Genomic DNA, 23834 nt, shown 5'->3' on the forward strand with positions numbered 1-23834 from the left:
ATGAAGCCAGAAAAGGAAAACACTACGGCAAGTGGTCTCCTCCGTTCCCAAAGACTTGCAGGGCCCCCTAATGGCTCAGTCACCTTAGAGAAAAAAAAATGACAGCATCTTCTTTGTGACTGGGAAAAATCTGGTTCACTGCACTGAATCTTTTTTTTGCAGTTGGAGGCTGATTACAAAAACCAGCTGGGTGTGATTGTTTTGATCATAAGACGTTTGGACAGGTCACCTGTCTCCAACCATTACAGGTATGACAGGGAGTGATTGCAATCACTCTTAGACAGGCTGGTGAAGGTGTGAAAATAATTTCTAATTTATAAAACAGGCAAATTGCCAACTGGTTATATGGTTATATGAAAGCGAGGTTACTGAGCAGTTTTGTCATTTTGCAGCTAAATTGCTGTCCTGCAGCAACTACATTGCCATGTATGGAGGGATTTCTTATTTTGCCTTTAAATTCTGTGAGGTTCTGGCTGCACTCTGACTGTAAGCAGTTAATGTGAACTGATAGATTCATGATTTTCCCAATTTCATCGCAGTTTATTGCTGTGTCATCACAAAAAGATAGATATATAGACTTTCACTCAGAAAATGGCACCGAATTGACCTTATTGTTGTTTTGTGCTTGATGTATGAAGTTTCTGTGACTCTGAAGCAATAATTTCAAAGGCAACAAGACTGCAAGTTCATTGCACGCGGTTGCAATAATTTTGGCTGTGCTGTGGTCTCCAACCACTGTTTGGAAGCTTATGTAGCATGATGTAACACAGTAGTAAACATGTCACTGTCACAGCTTTAATGAAACATGCTGCAGGCATCAAATTCAAAATGAACATTTATAGTTTCAAAAAACTGTAAAATTTCTTAGTTTCAGCATCTGATATTTGAGAGTCTGTCAGCGTGTACAGCACATTGTGTGCAGGCTGTTACATCCTATTACTTACATTTTACGCAGCATGCCATCTTTTTTGGAAAATCCGATTGTAGAATAGTAACAAAAATTGTACTTTAAAGATTAGAAAAGAATAAAAGAATAAAATTGTAATTGTAATATCTTGTAAAATGAATTCAAAATGAAATGAATGTAAGCTGAAACAAGAACTGAATATGAACACCCAGCATTATAAAATTGTTCAGTTTAATTGTTTTGATCTTAGGAAGAAAAAATTCCATTTTGCATATAAGTAAAAGTAAATGAGTGTATGGCTTCAGCTGTAATGTACAGTGCACTGCAAATTAGTGGAAGACATGTTTTGACACAGTTTCACAGTGAGCGGTGACACGCATACGGCACTGCAGGAAAACAGAGGAACACCTAATGAGAATGAAGAAGAAGGAAAAAAGAAGCTGCAACCAAAGAAAATAATGAGACAGCTAGGGATTGTTGAGCGAAGTCGGCAGACCAGTGTGGTCTGTATCTCAGCATCGTTTCATCATCTACAGAATAGACTCTGGTGTACTTTTACTGCTGTACAATTCCCCATGCTATACATTCAGATTTAAATACATCTCAACTAGCAGAGTAGTTAGCAGGCACATATGTATCGTGTCACTTTATTAAAACAACAACAACAACAACAACAACAACAACAGCAGCAAAATACAATAAGTTGGTAAAAATGAGGTTAAATAAGACACGTTTGCATATTTCTATTATCTTCAGTGTTTCTTTGGTTTGTACTGGTTTGTTTTGCTAAAATCATGCTTTCATTTGTCCCTGTTTATACTCAGTCCTTGCAGTACTTGCAAGCCTTCAGAAAGTCGGGCTACACCATCATTCATTATGTGTGGTGCTTTAAAGTCTTTTAAAAATTGTCTCACGACTTGTTATTAAAATGGACATCATCTCTCTGAGAGTACTGGAGGATTTTGCGTAATGAGGGAAATTGGCCGGCAGTGTCCTCCAGCTCAACTCATCCTTAATCAGTGCTGCTGGAGATGTCTGCCTGTCCGTGTAATGATAAATTTAGCAGTGGAGCAAGAACAGCAACTCAGTCTGCCCTTGTCTGCACTGTACATGATATCAACATCACTTTTGACACCGGCGGAGGAACAAGCCATTCTCCTATGTGTTGAAAATGTATTTATGCTACAGTCGAGACATTTAAAATATGACAGAGACACGATAGGTTTAATTAAAAAGGGCAAACAAGTTGATTAATAAAAATATTATTTAACACCACTGCACTGCACTACACTACTTATGAGGACCTTTTTTTAGCACTGCGTGGAGTAGAAGACCAGAAGAAATATAAACCTATAAGCTAATTTTTTGCAGTATAGCTGAGAGTACTAGCTAATTTAATACTACTAATAGCTTTGTGGATATAGCTGAAGAGAGAGAAACTGCTAAGAGGTGTTGGGTGTATCTTCTGGATGGAAGACAAAGGAAAATCAGACTGGGTGGTGGAATCAGGAAGCACAGTAAAGTGTTCAAAGGAAGAGGTTAGCAAAGAAAACGAGGGATAGGGGGATGAAGAAAGTAGATGGGCTACTGGTAAGCTAGGTGTACAGCAAAGAGAAAGGTGGTGAAGGCAATGGAAAATGGTTATAGTGGGTGTAATGTGAGGCTGGACACTAAGGAAAGAGAAAAGGACTTGTATCGACTGAGTAGACAGAGAGACTGAGCTGAAAACAATGTGCAGCCGGTTAGAGCAATTAAGAAAATAAATTTACTAAAAGCGAAGAGAATGTGTTTAGATGATGTAAGGGGTACTGAATGAAGAAAATGAGGGAGAGAGGGAAGGACAGATGAGGAAAATTTGTGAATCAGGAAGTTCAGAGGATTCATAAGGAAGAAGTGAAAACAGCAGGAAAGCAAGTTGGTCTAGATGACATACCTGTGGATGTTTGGAGATCTAGAAGAGAGGGCAGCAGACTTTAACTAGATTGTTCACCATAATCCTGGAGTGTAAGAAGATGCTTGAGGAATGTTGAAGAAGTGTGCTGGTACAGATTTTCAAGAGTAAGGGTGATGTGCAGAACTGTAGTAACTACCCAGATAGCAAGGAAACATTGAAACAATGTTGAGTCAATATCAGGCGACGTCATTGAATCAACGTTGAAGTGTGACGTTGACCCAACGTCACTCTTGCACCCATTTTTAACGTTGAAACAACATCAGGTTTTGATGTTGAATCAATGTTGAAACCTGACATTGATTCAACGTTATATTTTCTAACACTGTTGACATTGAAACAATGTCAGATTCTGATATTGAAACACTGTTGAGATATGGTATTGCTTTTCCACCTCTTTCGCACAGTTGCTTTTTATTGAAAAAAAACAAAAAAACAAAAAAGGTCAATAGACATGTATCATTTGCAAAATACTTTATTAAAAGACAAAGTTTCCTATTTACATTTCTATGTTTCACGTCACTTTTTATTATTTACTCCGGGATGGGGATGGATGATGTGCGTCCTGCGTGCCACCCGTACGATCTGGATCATATCTGAGCCATTTCTGGACTGCTTGAGCAAAGACCAACTCAGACATAGAGTTCGCCCCTACCTGCTGCGCCAGGCCATCTAGGACAAAAATAGACACACACACAAAAAAACAAAGACAAAAAAAGGGAATTAGAGCACATGAATAAGCTCTTGTTAACTGTCTTCAGCAGGGAGAAAGTATGTAAACTCCTAGGCTGATAAACATGAAAGTCACCAGGCGGAAATCAGCAAACTGCCGCATTTGATTCCCAAAGAGCTATAAGCTGAAAATTTGATATGTCTTAGCATGGTGTGCCGTGTATCCTTTAAAAAAAAAAGAAAAAGAAAAAGAAAACATAGGGCCCTCAGGCTGTACAAAGTGTACAACCCGAGGACAAAACAAGCCGAAGACCAAAGACTCCATCTCCAGATTAACCGGACATGAAAGTCTTGTTATTAAGAAAGACAAAGTAATATATCAAAAAACAGACATAGGAAATGTGAAACGCACCCAGCACATCAATTGATCCCTTTATTTTTCACTTTAGGCTCATAAAACTACAATAAATGTTAAAACTTACCAAATATGCATCTACACAGCGCTGTCTCTTTAAATGCCCTTTTTTGCTTTGTCTGGTCCTTTGTTTTTTTCCCCTGTCCAGTTGAGTACAGAGGCCAGCTCCTTTGTAATGGCATAAACCATTACACGGCGGACTCGCACCTCCAGTGTGGTTCAGCAGCACCAATCAACGCAAAGCGTCTCACCTATAGACACATTTTATGAGATGGAATTAGCGTGTCTCATGTCTTAAATGTGTATGCAAGTGCTTGTGTGTTTACTTCATGTAATTGATGATAGAAACATGTCATTTAGTTTTCACTAAAGCCTGATTTTCAAGTCATACAAAGAATAAACCAAAGTATTGGCAGTACAATGTATTTCTATTCCCTTTTGTTGGATATTCATTTGTTAGTTCTTGTAACTGCTAAAAGTGTTTACTAGTTTTTGCCTGTCACATATATTTGTTATACCATGTAAACTGTGAAATTCCAAGATTTTCAAACTTGCCTTGTAATAGTGGCCTCACAGAGTCTCTGGAATCTACAGAAAAAAAAAATCACAACAAGATGACATTCAGGAGTATAAATTGTTTTTGTTTTTTTAGATAAGAGTACAATGACATTGTGATGCAGCTTTAAAGCTTTTTAAAAAGCATACCATCTATAGGGAAGACATCAGACTCTGCATGCTGGCGAGATCGCAAAGCTGTGTCGGTTTGTGCCGGAGTGGCGAAAGGTGCCGGAAGCTGGGTGGGGCATTATGATGGTTGCTATCAGTGGGCTGGGGGGCAGACTGCGGAGTGGTGAGGGCTGTTTAGAAAAAGATAATTTTTTAAGTATTTAAGAATACAGACAACTTGTCAAAAAAGTTTCCTCGTGTCAGACACAGATATGTACACAGACACTAGACAGTATTTTATTACCTGGTATTTTCACTCGAGGGGCCCGGGGAAACCGTTTTTTTGTAGGCTGCTCATCCTCTGAGTCCGTATATGTGTACAGGGGATTTGGTCTAAAGAAAAGAAATTAAAAACGGTCTTAAGTAATTGTAAATATGCTTTTGGCATATTGTTTCCTAAAGTTAGTTTGATTTCTAACAACACACACAGGAAACAGAGATGTGCAAGAAGGTGCAGTATACAATGAATTTTTGAAGTGCACAAGTGTACACGGCTTTGCATTTTTAAAAAGTTTACAAACTTCCACTTTTTGGACTATATTATGTGGTGATATTGCAGTATGCAAGCACCACAGATATGTATAAAAGACAAGATCATAAATTCTTAACAATCAAAGATATGTTTGTGAATAAAAAAGTTTTACTTGTGCTTTCTTTTAAGACTGGTCTGAGTTTCAGCTTCGGACTGAAGGTCAGACGTATCACAGCGTTCACGTGGATATCTCTGAAGACTGCGTTCTGCTTCGTGAAATGCGCCTGGAAATACAAACACAATGTACGGCCAGACATACATTACGTGTGGACAAAAGGTGCAAACGCATAGAAAAATCAGCGGTTTCAAAAATACGCTGGTACGTGTGGACGTAGCCTTATTCATTATTTAAGGCACAAACGGAAAGTCATGTACGCGTGCAACGTAAAGTTAGGTGCGCGTACAACGTACAGTCACGCATGCTGCGTGAGCATTCAAACTGAGTCTAAAGTTTTCGTGTGCGAATTGAAGCGAGTGCTCTCCAATCACCAAAAGTAACAAAAAGTCATTGAACACGTTTATACAGTTAACTTTACGTTTATCAATCATATATCACAGATTTAGAATTTTTTGTAGTACTAAGCAACTACAGAGCGAAAGTCTGGGTCAAGCGCCGAAGCGACGGCAAGAACAAAGGAAACCTCGAAGCGTTAAAGCTAGCTTTGTAAGGGAATATAACAAAGAAATTATGAAACGAAAATGTTTTCTTTGTTGATATACTTTGTTCGCAGTGCAATTTATTTGTTGCCGGATTGTAAGAAGTAGACACAATTTCGGGCTCCCACATTTTGTGGGAGCAACGTAAATAACAGTAAAAAACTCGTTAATGTACAACATTAACGAGTTTTTTACTGTTATTCAAATGCAAACATGGAAATAATGAGTAGGGAAAAAAAATCATTCATTCTTACCTTATACTAATCGTGGTGCAGGCCAGTGCAGTGCATGAACTGATGCCTTCTCCGGTCAATTCCGCTGAGAGTAAATTAAATGTCCCGCTCTACTGTACAAGACAATGAATACCTGGGGGGATGTACCAATGTGAGAGGGGTGCTGCGGAATAGTCCAAGTGATCTCTGCTTTAATTTCCCGGTCAACTATACATAAATTGCACGTAGACACGATTTTTTAAAGCTGGTGAACTAGACCAAGTCATTGATAACAAATGAACAATAAATCTACTTTCTCTGGTACTTTATACCCGATCAGTTGCAATGCAATTTAATGCTCAACTACAAATCGATGGTTTTTGATGGTGACCGGAGCCGAATGATCGTCAACTATAAATAGACGTTTTCTCGATGTTGTTGTTGTCACCTGGTCGACTATAAATAGATCAAATATCAATGACAAAAAAACAACGGTGAATCAACATTGTTACAACGTCTCTATAGTAAGACCGTCGGTTTACCACAGTATTTCAACGTTGTTACAACATTGGCATTTCAACCCCGACCATATACGACGGTTCGGATGAAAAATCAACATAGATTCAATGTCGTCTTGCTATCTGGGTAGAGAGAGATAAAGCTGATGAGCCTGACCATGAGGATAAAGGAGAGAGTTGCTGAATCAAGCAAGAAAAGGGAGATTATTATCAGTGAGCAGCAGTATGGCTTCATGCTGAGAAAGAGCTCTACAAATGTGATGTTTGCTTTGAGAGTTTTGATGGAGAAGTATAGAAAAAGTCAGAAGAAGCTGCACTCTCTTTGTGGATATATAAAGCAGGTGATTTGGCTGCCAAGAGAGGAAGTCTGGAGTGGCAGAGAAGTATGTAGGGGTGGTGAAGGACCTGCATGAAAACAGTGAGGCAATAGTTAGGTTTGTGGTAGAAGTTACAGATGGGTTTAAGGTGAGGTTGAGATTACATTGGGGCTGTGAGCTACTTCTTGCTTGAAGAGTTGATGGACAGGTGGACCAATGAGGTCAGGCAGGAGTCTCCGTGGACTATGATGTTTGCATTGTGACCTGTAGTGAGAGCACGGAGCGAGTGGAAGAGAGCCTGGAGACGTGGAGGTATGCTCTGGAGAGAAAAGGAATGAAAGTCAGTAGAAGCAGAACACGCATGTGGGTGAGAGAGAGACCTGTGTAACAGTAAAGATGCAAAGAGCAGAGGTAGTGAGGGTGGATAACTTTAAATACCTGGGAAGAATACCTGACGACCAGAACAGACTGGATCAGGAATGAGTATATTGGAAGGAAGGCTCGGGTTGACTGGTTTGGGCACAAAGTCAGAAAAGGCAAAGCTGAGTTCGTTTGGAGATGTTGAAGATTTAGCTGCTAGGCAGAAGATAAAGAGGATGATCGGAAAGAAGGTTCACGGATGAAGTTGACTAAGAGATGCAGAGTGTTGGTGTGATGGGAGAAGAAGAAGATACCAGCGATAAACTGAGATGGAGGTAGATCAGCGGCCCCCAACCTTTTTTGCACCACGGACTGGTTTAATGCCAGACAATATTTTCATGGACCGGCCTTTAAGGTGTCACAGATAAATACAACAAAATAAAATGATACGACCAAGACAAAAACTGTGGTATTTTGTAAATATAATACTAAACGCCAAAACACTGTGTAATTGTGTGACCTTATTAGCAGCGTCCTCCTGAAATGCGGCAACAACATTGAGAGTAACATCCTCCTCTCTGCCCCTTAATGCTCTCTGGTTGCTATGGTAACGTGTAAATATTTCTTTCAAAATAAGACACACAACTGCAGCACAGGAAAAGACCCAGGGAAACCGAGTTAACAATAAAAAACCCTGAAAACCATAAATTTCACACCCGAGTCTCAACTTTCACACCAAACGACCCATGGACCAGTACCGGTCCGTGGCCATGGGGTTGGGGACCGCTGAGGTAGATGATCCGTTGTGGCGACTCCTAAAGGAGCAGCCGGACAAAGAGAAGGAGGATTGTGGATCCAGTTGGATGTAATGTATTTGATGAATTATGCCAAGTCTAACAAAATATGCTCTTTAATCCAAAGGACATACCATATAAGGAAATTTTAATATTTAGGAAAGTCATCAGGATCAGAAAAATATGACATTCCAACATTTCAACTTTAGAGAGCTATACTAGCTGTTTCCTCTGTTTGAAGTCTTGAAGTTAAAACAAATTAATCATCTGCTGGCTGTAGCTTCATATTTAAAAGGCTGAGCCGATAAGCTAACTCTGTTCAAGAAAGTGAATAAGCCTATTTTGAAAAAAGCCAAAGCATTCTAAGACAGAGCTGATTCTGCATGCATAAGTATTTTAATTCAGCCAGAAACGTCTGGGAGGATTATAGTCATCTACAGTATAATAGCACCGGGGTGTCCATAAGTGCTCACATACAGGCTCGGTTATTTAAAAACAGTCTGAGACATGTTTGGTTATTTCTATTATGCAGCAAAATGTACAACTTTATGTATATTGCTAAACACTGTTTAACAGCTGGGTGTGATTTAGAGTTCATAATGTGAGGGCAGTTGTAGTTGATTAACCTCACGTCAGAGGAGCCTTACTTTCCTTTCTTTTACATGAGTCTCTGTTCTGCAGTTTCCTCATTATCAAACACTTTCCGGTGGCAACGCTAACTACATCATTCCTCAAGCACCAGGCTGTAACTGGGTTAACTCAAATCACCAAGATGAAAACCCACATTTCCTTTACCAAACCCCACTCGCCTTATTAATGTCCTTGCCATTTACATAGGGATCATTGCTCATTCATCACATTGAAACACAAATATTCCCAACAGTTTCATATCTCTCCAAAGCAATTCATCCTCACTTGTTTTTCTCCCACTTAATAAAGAAACTAGGCGTCCACCAGCAGGGAGTGTTCAGCATGTTGACATTTTGAAAAACTTAGCTTATAGTATCCAGAAATCTTCGAGGATGACTTTTTCCTTACCTTTCAAACCTTTAACTGTACAATGCAAAAAGCACGATTCTGCTATAAGCATAAAGACATCAAAAAAATTAAAGAGATGCCTCATTAGCATTTCCTTATTCTGTCCTTGCTTCTAATTACATACATTAAGAAACCTCTGAGGAGGAAGAGGTGTTGCATCATATCAAAAACCTTGGTGGTCGTTTTTCCTCTCTCCCTCTTTGTTGATGATGTGGATAATGAGCCACCTGTCTTACTGGAGTCCTGCAATATCTCACCCAGTATTTCATCTGCTGGAGCGATGGGAATAAAATCCTCAGTGTGGTATGAGAGAACAAAAAGGAGTGGCAGATTCTTGGCTCACTTGCTTAACCTGCACACTGCACAGTTTTATCTCTTTTTGTTTTTTAGCAAATTGTCTGTGCCCCATTTTTCTAATCTCCAGACACTCTCTGGGAGCAGTGAAGCCGAAGCCTGCTATGTTTTTCAATAATATGTCATTATTATATTCAGCCGTGTGCTAGAATTGTATCCCTAACGGTGGAAAAATACAAGGATGAATGAATTTCCATTCTTGATGACTCTGTCCTTGCTCTGAAATTTAAAAGGTGATCAGGGTTTTCAGGGAAGATCTATTTCGTTTCCAACATTCTTCATCATGCTAACAATGAGCTCAGTCACATTTTGTTGTTGCAGAGAAGCATATGTAAGTGAAACATAATGTGTTTTAATTTAATGTTCTTACCAAACAGCTCATTTATTTGGTGCACACTTTTTCCCCTCCGACTCTCAGAAGAGCAGTGGGAATTGGGAAAGGAAAGTGGCCCCTGCCATGCAAAATGCAAATGTGAACTTTGCAGAGAGACCAACTTTGATGCCCAGGTCTCCTTGGTTAGCTGAGAGAGAACAAAAAAGGCCAGTTGATGTGCCTCCATGTCTGACGAGGTTCCCATTTGCAGTTTCAGAGGATGATTAACAGGAAGGCTGTGAAGACTCTACCTACACGAAGATGGTCATCTGAAGTTTATGGCTCAGTCCAAGTCATTTTGGATTTTTATTACCCTTACAAGCCAAAGCATCACATGGTCATGGCATCACCGCTCAGCTGATCAGTCATACTCACTGAGCGAAGAGCATAAGAGTGGATAAAGCTGTCTCCACATTGGAAGCAATTTACCCATCATGCATTGCTTTGAAACTGGCGGCTGGTTTCTTGCAGACATTCCAGGCCCTGGTTTCCTGGGTAACACTGTTATGTATTTACTAAAAAGTCATATGTCAGTCAGTAGTATCTTCGTGGTAGTTGCTTCAATTGCTTGCCGGTGGAGAAGAAATGGAGAAAAGTTTATTTCGGGTCCTACCCACTTCACATCGATAGTGATTATCTCACCTGTAGTCCCTTGAAGTTGGTGAATTTGCTCCACTTTCTATGATCTTTCTATCGTTGCAAAATCAATGCAAAGTTTCCAGTGTAGCTGAAGCTCTAGTGGATGTTTAGTGTTGCTTATTTTGTGTTGGCAGAATGTTTTCATGTCTGTGTATAGTGTCTGTTAGTTGCCTGAAAATCCGTCCAAACTTCACTCCCATCAATCTGGCTTCATGAGGCATCGATCCCAACTATATTGTTGAAGTACACCACCCCTACTCTCCAAGCCGGGATCTTAGGTCCACAGATGGCCTCCTTGTGATCGGAAAACCAAGGTGGATTGTGTATTCCAAACCGTAGCGTAAACCGTAAACTTTTAACTAAACTTTAAAAAGTGAATTACTAAATAATGTTAAAGTTCATGCCACAGCATTATTTATTGTTTTGTTGGATGTTGTCCATCTCCATCTCCCCATTTGCCCTTTGGTATTTGTGCCTTAATGCCAAAACAGGTCTATTATTTAACCACTGTAGGTCTAGGCACTAAAAACTTCTTGGCTAGGAAAAGACTGAAGTTTGGGATCAAATACAATTCTTCTTCACAAGGTGGAAATAAAGTAGAGTGTGACAGACCTGCCTCACTGATGTCATAGCCCGTTGCATCAAACTGCAGAACTAAAAGCACCTTGTACCCACACCAGCTTTCACAAAAAGGAATTAACTGATGCCCCCAGGGAAACCAGAGAATGGTGGGAAAAATACTGTGAAAGGGGGCGTTCATTCACCATTTACTCATCTGATCAACAGCTTACTAGCTTATCTCTCACTGGTTTCAGCTGAATTCTCAGAAAAATTAAAACATTGGAACAATTTGTTCTTAATAAAATAAAATTAGAATACAACAGAATACCACTTTATAGTTTTGTATAATAAAATTGTGGGTGCTCCTCACCAACTGTGCAGGAATAAAATAAAAATATTAAGACAGCAGGAATAAATTACAAACAGGAGAAATCTATACAAATCAAGAGAAAAGCACATAGTAACACCAAATGACAAAGACAAAAAAGAAGTCACTGTATGATTTGGATTTACTGGATGGAAATGCCACTAGAAATGATAAACAAGTTCACATCAGTCGTGTGTTCAAAATCTGTGTCTGCTGCAGCCAAATGGCCAGACAACAGTGCTGATGCAGTTCCTAGGGCATCACATAGAGCCATTTTGTGCAAACATTTCAAGGACACACACACACACACACACACACACACACACACACACACACACACACACACACACACACACACACACACACACACACACAGAGAGAGTGAAGTATGACCTTTTCTAAAACTGAGGGAAGAAGCTTTGGTGCCTAAAACTAACCAAACACCAAAAAACAACAACAGAAACCCTCCTACACAGCCCACATCCTAGTTTATGCCACAGCTATTCCTTCTGACACAGCCTTTGTGCTCTTGGTGTCTCATATTGCCACGACTGTTGTATCAAGGCCACCGTATGCAAATCGCTGAGATGCTAGAGGCATAGACAAAACACCAAAATGACAGTTTGAGAACAAAAACATGCTGTAATTGTCTTTTCCACTGTCATTTGATATTTGATCATATTGAGGATCTAAATACAGATCTCAGTTTTAATGAAAGCTAATACTTACCTAGAAATAAAACAGTAGAAGCAAAGCAGAAGAAAACACTAATGACAACTACAGAGACCACATGGTGACACACAGACTGACTGACAAGAAGAAGAACAACAAACAGGACTTTAAATACACAAAAAATAAACTGGGGATAGGTGGAACCAAAGAGAGTGGGGCAGACCTTCAGTAATGAGGGACAATAAACAAATGTAGGAAGTAACAACACAAGACAGCTGAGGAACCCGACCTTCAAAATAAAATAGGAATTAAATAAAACAAATCATAGTTCACGTATAAAATACATAATGAGAGAGACTGAAGGAGACAGAGGGCAGGAAGAATTGAACTGAAAATGTTTCCGGGTCATTTTTCTTCTCATGCACCAGACATCTGTTCAAATTATCCAGATGTGCTGTTGTGCTATATTTTATAAACTTACATTTACAATTATTTTATAAGGCCATCAGTTTCAACATGTTTCCAGCTTCAGCCCATATAGTGCCAGGACATGTGGAGACTCGTTAAAGCCATTCTTGTTCAGTACATTTTCTTACTTTACTCAGCGTGGTGGAGACTGATTTGTCAAAGAAGTTTTTCTAGCTATTAATAATAATAATAATAATAATAATAATAATAATAATAATAATAATAATAATATCCTCGAGGTTTAATGGGTGGTCATTTCATAATACACATTCTCTGTTAGTCTTATTAAGTTATTTCATTTTGAATATCAAATTGATGTGTTTGCAAAGCAGATTCATTAAAAAAGTCCAGAATCTTTTGACTATCACAGCTGTGTGAATGATGGGTCAGTAGCTACCAATGCATGCTGTTATCTTTATTTCCTTATTTACAGTTCATGTTTGTCTTTTGAGAAAAGGCTCTATTGTGACTTTATTTTTTTAAAGAATGGGGATGACTGAAGGCCTTGCCTTATCTTTTCCTCTAATCATGAGTAGCATAACATACATGTTATGCCTGGGGCAAAGAGTGCAATACATTCAATGCGGTTTTGTCATTTTTCTTTCTAGCCTTGTTAATCCAGATTGTTTCCACATTATATAACAGTTCTAGTAAATTCTTATTTGTAATGCTGGCTTTGAACACTTCATATAGACTATTGAAAACAGTTTAAAGATTATCAGTGTTAGAAACACCTGCAAAGGTGTTGTCTGCTGTCTTTATGATTTGCAGGTTGCAGATTAGCAAATCCAGACTTCAGAGATCAACTCTTTAAACAGAAAATAAACTAGACAGTAATCAGCCACAGTAGGGAGGACAACAGGAACACAGCATGACTCAACAAAGAACCGATGCAAACTGAGACTTTTAATAGACACAGGAGCTAATCAGAGAGACCAGAAACACCAGGTTAACAGGGCAAAGCTGAAACTTATCAAGACATTAACAAAGGAAACAAGCAAGCAAGCAAGCAATTTATTTATATAGCACTTTCAGATCAGCCCCCAGCTGAACACAAAGTGCTGTACACTTGACATGCCAAAATGATACATTGAACATGTTAAAAAAATAAGAAAAATATTAATATAAAATAAATAAATTATATATATAAAAATGATTATTAAAATGACATTAAAATAATAAAATTAGCACAAATAGCAAAAACAATAATAAAATAGTATAAAAAATGATGATGAGAATTACATTTAAAACAATAAAATCAGCACATTAGATCAAAACAATAAAATCAATAAAATCAGGGTCAGACTGTGTCATATGCCAAGGAGTAAAAATGGGGTTTAAGACGTGTTTTAAAAGTGGACAGTGAAGGGGCCTCTCTAATGTGCTGGGAAAGATTGTTCCACAGATTAGGAGCAGCAATAGAGAAGGCCCTGTCCCCTCTGAGCTTCCTCTTGGACCTGGGTACCTCCAGGAGCAGCTTGTCAGCTGACCTCAGAGACCTGGGGGGTGAGTAAGGATGCAGAAGCTCAGAGAGGTAAGTTGGGGCAAGACGGTTTAAACATTTAAACACAAACATGAGAATTTTAAAATGAACTCTAAGATATACAGGCAGCCAATGGAGTGAAGCCAGGATGGGAGTTATGTGCTCTCTTTTACGAGTTCTGGTTAAAAGTCGTGCAGCAGAATTCTGGACCAGCTGCAGACGAGAGAGAAGATGCTGACTAACTCCACAATACAGTGCATTACAGTAATCTAGACGACATGAAATAAAAGCATGGATTACCGTTTCAAGATGCGGCCTGGATAAAATAGGTCTTATCTTTGCCAAGCGCCTTAAATGATAAAAACTGGACTTGACAGTAGCCCTAATTTGACTGTCTAATTTAAAATCACTGTCCATCTTAAAACCCAGGTTTGTAACAACAGATTTAAGATTTAGATTCTTACTTCCTTGTCTTAAGGAAGTAAGACGAGGCACAAGAAACAGAGGACCAACAAAATACAACAGGACAAAGTCAAACTGGGAATCACGCAACAGAAACGAAGACTTTACGACAAGTACAAGGACAAAATACAGAGGTGAGACGACTGGCCGAGACTTTTACACTCCCAAAACTTCCCATTCCTGCCTCTGAAATGTCAGTCCTACTACTAACTACCTACTGCTTCAACCACCCACTGGATGTGTACTAATCACTCTCCTATTTCTAACATGTCATGCCCACAGAACATGAACTGCAGTTTCCATCTTTAATGTATAATGATGGATTTTCTTGTGAACAAAAAAAAGTAATCTTGAGTGTGTAGTACGTTATTTACAATATTTTACAAATCAGATTTCAGCTACAAAAAAGCCTAAATTTGTGGCCTCACAGTATAAAAAAGAGGAGTCAAGTAGGATTCATGCAGATCATGGCTCAAGAGTTGGCAGTTTGTCTTGTAATCGGAAGGTTGCTGGTTCGAGCCCCGGCTCGGACAGTCTCGGTCGTTGTCGGGCAAGACCCTTCACCTACCGCCTACTGGTGATGGCCGGATGGCGTGAAATGGCAGCCTTGCTTCTGTCAGTCTGCCCCAGGGCACCTGTGGCTACAACTGTAGCTTGCCTCCACCAGTGTGTGAATGAATAGTGGAATTGTAAAGCGCTTTGAGGGTCTAGAAAAGCGCTATATAAATGCAATCCATTATTATTATATGATCTGTCCCTGGGTCCACTCTGGACCAAAGTTTAGTATAACAAGTATATTTTACTTTTTTTATTAAGACTGAATATTAATGACTTTCACATTTTTCCTGATTGACACAACTCTCCTTTAATGCATTTAAAATTATGCAGCCGAAACTTTAGAAAGTGGCAGCCAGCCTCGCTGGTCAAAAATAATAATAACAGCTTTGAACAAGTGTAAAGGAACTCCCAAAGCAATGTGCGGATTATTGTCTGGTGTGTTTACCGTGTAATTCAGGGAGTTATTTTGCGGTATGGAAATAGATACAGCCTTTGTTCACATCATTTGAAATGTCTGTCAAAGTCACAGATTTTTTAAAAGCTGTCTTGCTGAGTTACTTAGATAGCTACACCTTTATGAGTGATCAAAGAGCTTCTAAATCTCCCAGTTCCCCGAGCTGCCTCAGTCACTCTTTTACTGGAGCCATTCTTTTTTGTTTTTCTTTGAGCTTTTGTCATTGCCACTTCTGGCTCCCCAAGGTTACAGCCTTTTCAGTCTCACTGTAACCCCACTGGCATGCTGTATAAAAATACAAACAAAAGAAAGCCACGGCATTGAAAGCATTCAAACGTATTTCTGTTTCACACATGTTTAACTTTGACGTGTTTGTTATGAGTATAAAGCTGACTTTATGTCCTACTGAGAACATGATGCAAATAATGGTTATTAGTGCCAGACGAATGTTCTGTACCTGCTACGAAAAGTTAATTAAGGAAATAAATACAATGTGTAGGTTTTCACCCAGCAAACACGTGTATGTGGGCCCCACATGGGTTTTATTTGGGCTATGGGGGTTCCAAGTGACCATGGGCTTACAATGCGAATCCAATCTGCGACCCACTTGGGTTAGCCATCACATCTCATGCCATGAGTTTCTGGAGTTGCTGTTTTGTTTCTCCCATGTAGAAATATCTCACTGCACAGCATTCACTGTGTTGTTAGGATTGTGTTTGGGAGTTTTGCCCCTGTGATGAACTAGATTTTGTCAAAGGGTGTTGCTGGGTCTGAAGTGCACTGGGAATGTCTTGCTTGATTTTCTCTGACAAACCTGCAACATAAGTGACAACAGTTATTTTGTCTGTCATTGGTTGGGGTCCAATATTCTTTCCTGTAGTTCTTCAGTGATTTGATGAAGGGACAACTGAGATAACAAAATGTTTTAAGAGATTTCTTTATGTGTGTGCTCCTTTTTCTTTCTCTTCTTCCTCAGAGGGAACGTTTTTCTGCTTGGTGTTGTATAAGAGTAGGGTGGTAAGAATAAGTACTAGTCTCTGTTTGTGGGTTTCTCGTAAACTTCAGTGCTGAGGTTTTCATCAAAGCACACAATGCAGCCCAGGAATGCTGACCTATTGTCTTGGTGTCCTGCCTGGTGAACTTCATTTTTTTATCCACTTGGTTGATATGTTCAATGACGGCTTCTACTTCTTGGGTTTTGATTGACCCAGGTGTTAGCTATGTACCAGAACCAGAGGCTAGGTGCTATCGCATTAATGGAATGGTATTTGGTCGTACAAATCTGATGAGGGGTGAAGTTGGTTCTCTTGTAAGGAGCTGCCTTGCTGTAGTAATTTTCTGCAAGTCTCCATTGCCTTGGTTGTAGGTGTACAGTACAAGAAAGTGAGATGACATCAAAGGAGACCATGTTTTCATCTTGAGACAGTGTAAGTTTCAGACCTTATTGGGGAAGTCAGTGGATTTTCCACTCTGCCATCAAATATTTCAGTTGTATGGAATGCACATCCATTGTTGTAGAAAGTATTATTTAAAGGAACTGAGACATCATTAATGCTGCCAGAGTGGGTTCTAATACTGGAAAGTTTGTTCTACTAGCTGACGCTTCACTATGGAGAAGAGCCAGCAGAGAGGAGCAACCACAGGTCCTTAGTGAGTGCATTTGTTGCATTAAAGTTTGACTATAGATTATAGTTAGGGAGAAATAACCCTGGATTGCAGCATCAAATGTGAGCTGCAAAAGGGGAGCCAGAGAAGTAATGTGTGGACTCCTTTAAGAAGCTGAGCACAAACAGACGTATCAACATACTGGAGTTGCTGTGGGGCCAGGAGCGAGTGCAGGTGCTTCAGCAAGAATGGAGTTTTTCTGGATCCTTCATTTGGGGTATAGAGCATCATAGGCCTGCTTGTTGTTCCGGTCCAGTTTGGCCAGGCAAACAGATTTTCCTCTCTTCTTTGCAGGTGATGTAGTTCTGTTGACAGACAGACATTACAGTCATTCAGTTCTCATCTACTGCTGTCATTTCACAGTGGTGTTGTGATGTTCAGGCTTTGACAATATTGGAAAAAACAATGCAGTTCTTTGAAAGAGTAATAAAGTAAGCATAAGGAGGGAGGAGATGTAGCAGGGGAGGTATACATCACAAACTATCAACATGTATCTCTTTTGAGAGCTTTGTGTTTTCCCCCTCGCTCTGGTTCTGGTTGATTTTCACTGCTATTTAGTTGGGTTTCAGCACCAAACCCAAACTATTCCTCTATTTGAGGATGAGAGTCAACATCTGCAAGGTCAGAGTCCTCTGATGACAACAAACATGGATTACTCACATCAAGTTGAGGGGAAGATGTTGCTGCAAATCAAGTTTAAACAGAGCGTGACACTGAGAAACGGGTTGCTGGGATGTTGGCACTGGTGTTTTGTATTGTTGTCAGATTGTTGCGTTAAAGGGGGCTGTGCTGGAATTTAAGCAGTCCATGAATCGCAACAAAGACAATCTACATACAAGCTGCTGCTCTCACTATTTAAAGTGGGATTGATTTCGAGCCCAGAGATCTCGAAGGTGCATGGTGCACGGCTGGTTGAGGCAGACCTTGCACATTCATCTGGGAGGTGAATCCTGCCTAAGCCCAAAGCATTCCTCACCTTGGAGGTTAATATAAAGTCATACAAGTTTTGGGTAGTAAAGACATAGTTTTGAGCTTCCTTCATGCAGTTTACCACCTGAGATCAAATCTCAATACTTTTGTCCTATCAGATGCTATTTGCTTACTAAAAGAGGCTCGTTTTTCCAGTGATATTGGTGTTGTTGTCAGTATCCTTTGAGAGCTCAATAAAAGAGCACAGCTGCTTTTACAAGTGTGTAACTTTGCTGTATAAATGGTTAAATTCATGCTGTTTTGTCGCAGTGGCTCATTTGTACAAAAGCTGTATTTTTGATGGTTACATCATAGATGAGAATGCTCTGTCACCCCTAAGTCAGTCTTTTATAATGTGCAGAGTTAATATTATGAATGTTTCCTAGCACATTGTTTTTAAACCTAACCAAATAGTTTTCAGTACAGAAACTTAACCAGTGAGTAAAACTCATGTGTGAATGAAACCAAAACAAATCAGCAAATAGAAAAAAAGTGAAAAGGATAAATGCCCCTCTGCCACCACTCCAAACTCCTAATGTTGACTTTGTAGGTTTCAAAATGGGGCAGTTATCTCTGGGGGTGAAGAGGACATCATATGCATATCTGCAGCGGGTGGCACCTGACAAGATGACATAAAATTGTGCAAGAGAAAATAAGAAATAACCAGTTATTTGCTGTTCCCCCAATTGGAGGGAAATTAGGCTTTTAAATCACATCATTGAGATTTATGAAAGGTAAAAGCAGAAGTCTTTGATTGCTGAGGCTTTCTAATAATCCATTTATATTCCATCTCACCTACGAGAATTTTGAGTTTCTGAAGAACTTGACCTGACGATACTGGGACCAGCACACAGAGGACTTCCAGGTAGATACTGGGTAAACATGCAAACCCCCCAGAATGACACAGCTTTATTAAAGCCTGTGCCTTCTTTACAAAAGACATTTTAAATTCAACAGTGTCAATCTGTGTGTCAGACTCCTCAGTATGTAGACTGCTTAGTTTCACACAAATTGCAGAAGTTGTGTTTTTTAACATTCTGGTCTTGAAATGTGTTACCACAGAAAAGCATGAATGCCTTCATTCCTTAGTGTTTTTTAATTAATTTGTAGCTCATACCGTAGATTCTAAAATTTCTTTTGATTAATGCTTTTTTTAAACTCAAGTTTCTTTTTGAATGTGTGAGATTATGCAAAGATCATAGTTCCCTTTCAACTGGCAGCTACAATATAATGTTTTGACAGTTAAGAGTAGGAGTCCTGGAGCCACTGGTAATATGCTAGTTTGGTTATAAACCTGCATCCTATTTGTAAAAGTATGGATAATAACTGTTGATAACCTGGATTCAAATATCCATATGCTGCTGGCATTACTGAGGCTTTTGGCATCTTTGCTTATGATATTAGAAGTTGAGCGATTCTTTTAACGTGTGGTAAAGCCCTCATTAGGCGGTTGGGAAGTTGTTGGTAGAAAAAGTCAAGTCTTTACTAACTGCTTAGTTTAGTTTAGGGAAACAGAAGGTTAAAATATGACCCTTCAAAACATTTAAAATGATGTTTACCCAGTGCATTCACATGGGAAACTTTGGGGTCCTTCACTATAATCTGTTTGTAATGAGTTGATCCGTCTCACTGTGGCCTTAAACCTGCTGCACCAATGCACTGGTTCATGGCCATGGAAGTCAAGAATTATTTGTCTTCTTATAGCTTTTAAAGCTATTTGAAGAGTCATGAAACTGAATGCTGCACAGTATGAAGTCGCTGAACCAATTAAGTAAACTAATTCACTAATCTGTATCAGTCAAAAGACGTTTTAAGACTGGTTAAAAGTTGGACTGATTAGAAGAGAAAAAGATTTTATTCTTTTATTCTCCTCTTATCTCCTCTTCTCTATTAGTCAGCACTGTATGGGGCAGTGTCTCACTAGGAGGAAAAATCATTACCTCTCACTTTGAATCTCCCACTCCCCTCTTTGTGCCGCACACATACGGTTTAGTGCTGCCTTTCTGAGCCCTGGATGCTATTCTAGTCCATGTACTGTAAGCAAAAGCTCCCCGCGGTGCATTCAATCTCTCATTCATCGTGCTTAGCTCAAACAATACCCTTTCATACTTTTTCATGGAAGAAGTTCCTGCAAAGCCAGAGCTGGGTTACAAATGATGGGCATGTAAGAGAGACAGAGAGAAGGAGAGGTAAAGAAAGATGATTGATTGCACGAGTATTACAGAGTATGTGTAGAATGCCACCCTCTGTGATTCTGATCTGCTCCAAGTTGGAAGCGAATCCTACGTACCTCCTGGAGTTAACAGGCATATTTGCCTTTTGTTGCACCAATGAGAAAGTGACGCAATGATGGGAGAGACTAGCATAAGTCTGACAAAGGAACACATAGTACTTTTAGAGTAAAAAGTCTTTTTAAATCACTGAAGTTTTTAGATTTTCAGTAGACAGCAGGATTTTGAAAATGTGTCAAAGGGGTTCCAAATGTCAGCATGTGCCGGCATTTAAGTGTGTATCGCTTTATGCAATAAAAGGCGCTTTCTGTGCCTGTAACTAGGCATTTTTGTCTTTACTGTGCAGCGTATTTATCTTAATAACAACTGGAGCACAGTACTATCACACTGTAACACAGAGTGTGGCTCTTACGACGTTAGGATAATCAGCAAATCTTTCATTGTGTAATACAACAGTAACAAAGAATGCCTGTAGATGACCAGGTTTCTAACAGGAGCACGATGGCAGGTTAAGTATCAGTTTAAAGGCATTATGCACATGCAGACCTTTTTCTGTTGTCTTACATGATCAAATTATTATTTTAGCCTTTATTATCTTTAATGCCAGGATAAACACATTTTTACAGCACAAGCTAACAGGAGGCTGAAATAAATCCTCTCCTCTTGTCTCCTGCAGGGGGTGCCGTGGCTCTGCTCATTTTGCCATCGTCACTTCTGTCAATTGCACACACATTGTACTGTAGCTCAGTGAATTGCTATGCACTGCTGTGACTCAAATGATGCAACAAATTTTTGTTACATAAAAGCAGTTTTTCAAGCTTCTGAAAAACAATATTCTTAGGAAAATCTGAAGGGGGGGAAACCACATACCGCCTAGCAGGTTGTTTGGGCACTTTTCACTTAAACTATACAATGTACTAAAATGTCAAAATGGTGTTTGTAAATAGGTGTTAGATAATGATATGCTACAGAAATAGAAAATCTGTTCTTCTTTGTGCAGCATTTGAAGTCTTGTAGGGAAGCTGTTGAATTGCTTCCACATTTGATATTTAAGGGGATTCCAGCATTTCTGTGCACAAAGCTCCTATTTCACTGAGCTGTATGCTGCATTTTAACACTGCTTCGGTGTTTCTGTGGAGAGAAGCGATGTTTGGAATAAGTGTAGTTTTGTTATCTCTAGCAATAGACAACTAGGAAGCAAATTGAGTGATAAGAACCTGCCACAAGTGAGACATGAGCTTTTTTTCCTGTATAGTTTTGTTCCATTCATATTTACCAAAATCAATAGCTGCTATAGCCCCTTCGGCACTAATGAAGGATAGATGTAGGTGGGCAGATTTATCACAGCTTCTATTATAGATGTCCTATTTGTAAAGAGAGAAGAATCCAGCTCTGTGATAGCTATTCAGATATTCCTTCTCTGTGTACGCCTCAGATATGACATTTGATTGTGTATTCAAAGGTTAACCCTGATACTGTGAAGGAAACAAAAACAGAATACATGATTGGATGTGTTTATAGTCTCGTATAGTTTCAATATGATACAAGTCAAGCTCTTGATAACACAGTCACTCTGATCTCAGTGTCAGAAATACTCGATAAAGAATTTAACAAGGTGTGAACTTGGAAGGCTCCTGGGCTGATGCAGGGAAAAGAACTGCGCTGTGCAAGTGCACTGCAAGTGCAATCAGAAGATTGCATGTAGATGTACAAAAAGATATATCCACATGTACTAAAACAAGAGTATGCAGAACATGAATCCTCACAGCTCTGCAGAAGAGCACAGAACACAAGACGTCACAAGATGAGCAAATGTCCAAATGTCATTTATTTCTTCGGGTTCTGTATTCCAAAAAATGTTTCTGGGAATCAAATAGAGGCAGCGTATTTGTATTCTTAGACTGACGAGGCCGACAAGTATCAAGCCAGGACTTCACCGCTGCCCCAAACACACGCACACCTTTTTACTAATGCATATCCATTTGTCTGCGTAAACGCAAGGTGAGCAGTGCAACTGGAACTCAAAGTGCTTTGTTGTGCTGAGGGACTCTGAGTATCCACCCAGCAGGACATCCATATTTCCCCTTAAGGGCTCCAACTGAATTAGTCTTTCATTCTATTTCTATGCCCTCTTCCAGTATGTTCCCTTTTTCCCCTTGGAGAATTCAAGACTAAACAAAGTGCTCTGTGGCCTGCTATGTCTCTGTGGCAGACCAACCAAAGGGCAATGTGCAAGACTGTGTTGTAAACCCTGACATTAGTCAGTCATGTAGTCATGCTCGCTGTTATTTATTTCAAGGGGCAGTCTTTAAAGTTTGGTTGTGTAGTGAGTGTAGCATTGTGATTCTATGTTGTCGTATCTCTCTCTCTCTCTCTCTCTCTATATATATATATAGTTTTGTTTTGTTTTAAAGGCTTAAAGTTGTGCACCTCACTGCTTCCACTGATTGTGCTGACACAGGCTGCTGTAGCATTTGCTGTCTGCTAAGTTCAGCCACCAAACTTGACTGTGTAAAAAATCTGTAATAGAGATGATTCACTGAGGAAAAGCTCAGTGTCAAGTGAGAGTTTGTATATTTTAATGTAAGCAAGTTTATCCATTCATCCATCCTCTTCCAATTACCCAGTTCAGCGTCGCAGGAGGCCTGGTGCCTATCCCAGTTGCCATAGGTGCGAGAGGCACGATACACCCTGGACAGGTCGCCAGTCTGTCGCAGGACGACCACTCACTTCCTTTCTCATCTGTGAACAATTTAGAATCACTAATTAACTCCACTAACTGCATGTCTTTGGACTGTGTGAGGAAGCAAACATCCACACACGGGTCCTGGCCAGCTGGTGCAGCTGGTGGATTCAAACCCAGGACCTGCTTGCTTAGCCACTATTACATTATATTAAAAATAAATATTAAAAAAATAATAGGGTAAAAATAGCCACCCTTACATGAGATGCTGAAGCAAAGTATGGAAAGGGAAGTACTGAATCGAATAACATTAACCTCCTTGGTATATGGCTGGTTGATTTCCTACAAAGGCAGCTGAGCCCAGCTGGTCCTCTGAGAGCTTTCCCATTTTCACAAAGAAAGGAGCAGCTCATCTTCAGCGAGAGGAAGCTGGCTTTGCAGGCCACACTGCAAGAGCACCCCCAACCAGAAATGTAAAACCTATTGTCTGTTAAGAACAAGCTGTCCGAGAAAGCAATGCTTGGATGAAGCAAACTCGACTGTGCAACAAGCGTTTTTCTTTAAAGACCTGGTGTCCCTTATCAGGAGAACTTATATATCTGAGATTTGTGTAGTGACAGTAGCGATAATCTGAGGCAGATGCAGAGAAAATTTTAAAATTATTTAAAAATTATTAAAAGTTTAATGTTTTTTCTCTGTGAACATAAACTGAAACTCTTTAGTTATACATGCATGTATCACTTGGTTTCCTGTATGTCTCTGCATTAGTAGTGCTTGGTGGGTTTGTTTTTAGGTT

General features: G+C 39.6%; 1 long non-coding RNA gene across 1 annotated transcript; it reads right to left on the reverse strand.

The window, feature by feature from the left end:
- Window positions 1–4087: 4087 nt before the first annotated feature.
- Window positions 4088–6194, reverse strand: LOC134646343 (uncharacterized). The gene is made up of 6 exons (XR_010096662.2): window positions 6115–6194; window positions 5316–5427; window positions 4916–5004; window positions 4651–4802; window positions 4501–4533; window positions 4088–4196 (listed from the first exon to the last, which is right to left on the reverse strand). It is a non-coding gene; the product is annotated as an uncharacterized LOC134646343 (long non-coding RNA).
- Window positions 6195–23834: the final 17640 nt, after the last annotated feature.

This window comes from Pelmatolapia mariae, linkage group LG16_19, assembly GCF_036321145.2.
Source record: "Pelmatolapia mariae isolate MD_Pm_ZW linkage group LG16_19, Pm_UMD_F_2, whole genome shotgun sequence".
In the NCBI taxonomy this organism is placed as follows: Eukaryota; Metazoa; Chordata; class Actinopteri; order Cichliformes; family Cichlidae; genus Pelmatolapia; species Pelmatolapia mariae.